Genomic DNA, 5,000 nt, shown 5'->3' with positions numbered 1-5,000 from the left:
AGCTTACTCTTATAGGCCACTGTTAGGAAATAGAAGCTAAGTGCATTTTCAGCAACTATGTGTAATAATAAGCATTGAAATATTTGGGTTTGGTTTGAGGTTGAATTTGTAGTCTCTATATGATGCCAGCAATCCAGAAAGAGATGACTTCTGCCATCAATTTTGTAGATATATTGCAACAATGCAAAATAAAGTAACATGAGGCTCATTTGACCATGTACCGACTTTGATATTTTTCCCTTGCAAAAGACTACGAAAATTTAAGATCATATCCTAAATAAATTTTCATTAGGTTGACTTGAAAGAATTATATTATTATTATTATTATTATTATTATTATTATTATTATTATTACTTGCTAAGCTACAACCCTAGCTGGAAAAGCAGGATGCTATAAGCCCAGGGGCTTCAACAGGGAAAGTAGCCCAGTGAGGACAGGAAACAAGGAAAAATAAATTTTTTAAGGACAGTAACAACATTGAAATAAATATCTCCTATAAAAACTATAAAAAAACTTTTAACAAAACAAGAGGAAGAGAAATAAGATAGAACAGTGGGCCCGAGTGTACCCTCAAGCAAGAGAACTCTAACCCAAGACAGTGGAAGACCATGGTACAGAGGCTATGGCTCTACCCAAGACTAGAGGACAATGGTTTGATTTTGGAGTGTCCTTCTCCCAGAGGAGTTGCTTACCATAGCTAAAGAGTCTCTTCTACCCTTACGAAGAGGAAAGTGGCCACTGAAAAATGACAGTGTAGTAGTTAATCCATTTAGAGAAGAATTGTATGGTGATCTTTGTGTTGTCAGGTGTATGAGGAAAGAGGAGAATATGTAAAGAATAGATCAGACTATCCGGTGTATGTGCAGGCAAAGGGAAAATTAACCGTAACCAGAGAGTAGGATCGTATGTAGTGCTGTCTGACCAAAGGACCTCATAACTCTCTAGCGGTAGTATCTCAACAGGTGGCTGGTGCCCGTGGCAACCTACTACCTATGATATGCAAGCTCTGTATTTAGTGATTTTGTAATAGCTTTATTGCCATTAATTTATTCATTATTAAGCATTCGAGTGATCAACTAAAGGCATCATGCAATACCTCAGTGTTCAAGATCATCAGGTCAAGGCTATCAGTGAAGGGTCTCTTGCAACCCTCCTTGTATTGTTGATCAAGTCGGTTAATCTCTTCTTGGAGTGTGTCGGAAGCAAATGTCTGGTTGCCTCTGTGTGTACAGATAATGGAATGAAGCAACATATGAATATTAGAGAACTCTATTCTCATCGCAATTATCAGGGTTTGTTCTGTCACAGAGGTTGCATTCAACATTTTCATGTTTATTATATGATTAAAAAAAAAAATCCGTAAAAAATATCACATTTTTTTGCTTAATAAAAATTTTCCGTCAACGACGCTTTAGAGATTCATATAAAAAGTATTTAGAAAGCTAAGTTTCCTTCGAGTACAAAAAAAAATAATTTTCTGTTAATTTGCCACAAAAATCCGTAAAAAATAAATTTTTAGCTTTATAAAATTTTTGCATTATCAACTCTTTAGAGATTCCTACATAATCAGAAAGATAGGGTATCTCCGAGAAAAAATAAGAAAGAAGACAACATTGGCTCTATTGGAGCTCAGAAATGTTTTGTGTGTAAGGACACATAAGGAAGACTGTAAATATCGAGAGAATATATGAGGCGTAACATCAAAAGATATGGCGACCATTTGCTTGAAAGAGATGACATCAGCAAATGAGAGAAAAGATGGAAGCGTTTCACTTTGCTCTTCTTAAAATCGCTTCGTTTTAACACAGAAATAAATTTAACTCCGCTGACGCCTAATCTGCGAATCTCGTTTCTTTTCTCTCATTTTTTTATATTTTTTTTTGCATATTTTAGTAATTTTTTCCAGAGGTATTTTTAGTTAACTTTGGTAATTTACACCACATCTTTTTCCCAAAGTTTGCTTGGATTTTTGCCTCATATATTGTTGATCCGTTTCTTTTCTCTCTCATTTTTTTTCTTTTTTGCATATTTTAGTATTTTTTTCCAGAGGTATTTTTATCTAACTTGGATAATTTACATCACATCTTTTTCCCAAAGTTTGCTTGGATATTTGCCTCATATATTCTCGATTCTTGTTTCTTTTCTCCTTTTTTTTTCCTTTCCTTTTTTTTCTTTTGCATATTTTAGTATTTTTTTCCAGAGGTATTTTTATCTAACTTGGGTAATTTACATCACATCTTTTTCCCAAAGTTTGCTTGGATATTTGCCTCATATATTCTCGATTCTTGTTTCTTTTCTCCTTTTTTTTTTCCTTTTCCTTTTTTTTTCTTTTGCATATTTTAGTATTTTTTTCCAGAGGTATTTTTATCTAACTTGGATAATTTACATCACATCTTTTTCCCAAAGTTTGCTTGGATATCGGCCTCATATATTGTTGATTTTTATTCTAAGTTTATTTTATCTTGCTACTCTCCAGTAACATTATTTCCAGAATAAGTAAATAAGCATGTTCATTTCCATTCATTTCTTACGACAGATTCATTGCCCAAGTCCAAAAAAAAAAAAAAAAAAAAAGGCAAAGTAATTTAACTAATAATTGCTAAAGTTTGTTTATTTTTTTTTTTAATTTTAAGTAGTAAAAGGGTAAAACTTTTTTTTAAACATCAATTCCACTGGGCAAGGAAATATGTGACTTTCTTGAATATTAAGGACCGCTTTCAGTATTTAGATAAGATATATTTCTCTGCCTTTAAAAAAAAAATACAATAGAAACTTACAACGCTTCTCTGATATTGATCATTGTATGCGTAAAACTGTTATTATTATTATTATTATTATTATTATTATTATTATTATTATTATTATTATTATTATTGTTGTTGTTTTCCTGAAATGAAATATTTCACCTTGAATTGACCATATGATTTTAAGTCCAGAGATATAGGAACAATAATACGTTTCAACATTTTGCAACGATTAATTACTTTATAGATGAAAGTTGGATCAGCAATAATATATCATTTGAAAGTTTAGATGCTTAATGGCTTAATATTTAGATTTCTTTGTTAATTAATTACCTTTATTTTCCCATTTAATAAACCAAATTTCTGATTAACTAACATGCGAAATAATCTAATCTTTTGAATGACTAACTCTGACGACTCTATTCTAAATGTGATTATATTTGTAATAGAATTTCTAATTCGCTCACTGACTTAGAGTGATCAATTCAAAATAACTTAAAAAGGATGAGATTCCAAGCAGTCTTTGCGAAACCTTGAGCGTCCCTTCACCATGTGATGGGACTCTTAGTTAACTCAAATGCAATGTTGTGGTTAAGTGGATCAGCTGGGTGCACTTACACTGGCTGATTGACTTAGAGAGACTTCGACGTCGTATAACAAGAGGGTTAGGTCACAGGGTACTGCCTGCTTTCTCTTCTTTACGTTTTATTTGCTTACTTACTTACTTACTTACTTACTTACTTACTTCTTCTTCTTCTTTAGATTGCCCGGAGCTTCTCTCCGGACAGGGGCTTTTTGACGGTGCGTCTAGCCCCTAGGTGGTTTCCCGGCGGGTAGGTGTGGTGGTTGCAGATCAGCGGGGCCTGGAGGTATATTTTTGTTTTCCCTAGTTAGGGGCGAGAAGAGAGGTTTTATAGTGGTAGGGGAAAGGCTGTATAGCAGAGAGTCCCAGTGAGTAGGAGAGTCTGGGAGAGGAAAGGAGGATTTCCAGTGGGAGAAGAAAGAAGCAGTTTTAAGTGTAAGTACTTATTGCTGCTTGCAAAGGTCAATTTAGATTTCGCAACATGTTGCAAGCTTGCTCAGCCCAAGGGCCAGCACTGATAAAGCCCCTGGCAGGCCAGGGGCGGCGTCAAAGGACTTTACTTATAGAAATGCCTGCTTTAGGCAGTTAGGGTCAAGAGACCAAGTGTTTAGGCCTGTTTAGGGCCAAAGTGATGAGATTAAGCTCAAGAGTGAAAGATTAAAGAGTTTAGTCCCAGTGAGTTAGAGAGTCTGGGAGAAGAGGGAAGGGTTCTCAGTGGGAGGGGAAAGAAGCAGTTTTAAGCATAAGTACTCATTACTGCTTGCCTGGTGTCACTGGGTATGCCTCTGGCATGCCAGGGACAGCGTCGAAAAGATTTTTCTTATATGAATGCCTGCTTTAAGCAGGCAGGGTCAAGAGACCCAGTGTTTAGGTCCTGTTGAGGGCCAAAGAGTTGAGATGACGTTTGAGGGGTGAAAGGTTATTACTTACTTAGTGACTTATTTTAAGGGTTGTTTTTCTGGTCCCATACAGCACAGGAACTCTACTCTCTACAGGACCTTTATACTTTTATCATTTCATCAAGACTTATTGGAATTAGCATCGATTAAGAAGGACTAGAATCTATGTTATAGTTCAATGTCATAATACAAGAAGGAAACTGGTTCACATGAAATTATTTGTTATTGGTGGCAAAATTGCAGATGGAATTACAGCTGGATCTGGTTGAGACAATTCGATGTTTTTAAGCAGATGGGTTAGCGTGGCTAATGTTATCCCCAGAAAACTTGCAAAGTGCAATTTTTCCTAACTGATTTAGTGTTTTGGTTTACTCGTACTTTCTACAATCTACCGTATATAAAGAGCAAGTTTCTGGCTATATATATATATATATATATATATATATATATATATATATATGTATATATATATATATATATATATATGTGTGTGTGTGCGTGTGTGTGTGTATATATATATATATATATATATATATATATATATATATATATATATATATATGTAGATATATTGATACATATATATAATTATATAATATATTTATATATATGATTATATATATAATATATATACATATAGGCTATATATATATATATATATATATGTACATATAGGCTATATATATACAGTATATACATATATATACATATATATGTGTATATATATATATATATATATATATATATATATATATATATATATTGTATTTATA

The sequence above is a fragment of the Palaemon carinicauda genome, chromosome 40, assembly GCF_036898095.1.
Source record: "Palaemon carinicauda isolate YSFRI2023 chromosome 40, ASM3689809v2, whole genome shotgun sequence".
Classification (NCBI taxonomy): Eukaryota; Metazoa; Arthropoda; class Malacostraca; order Decapoda; family Palaemonidae; genus Palaemon; species Palaemon carinicauda.
This window is presented reverse-complemented; position numbering follows the sequence as displayed.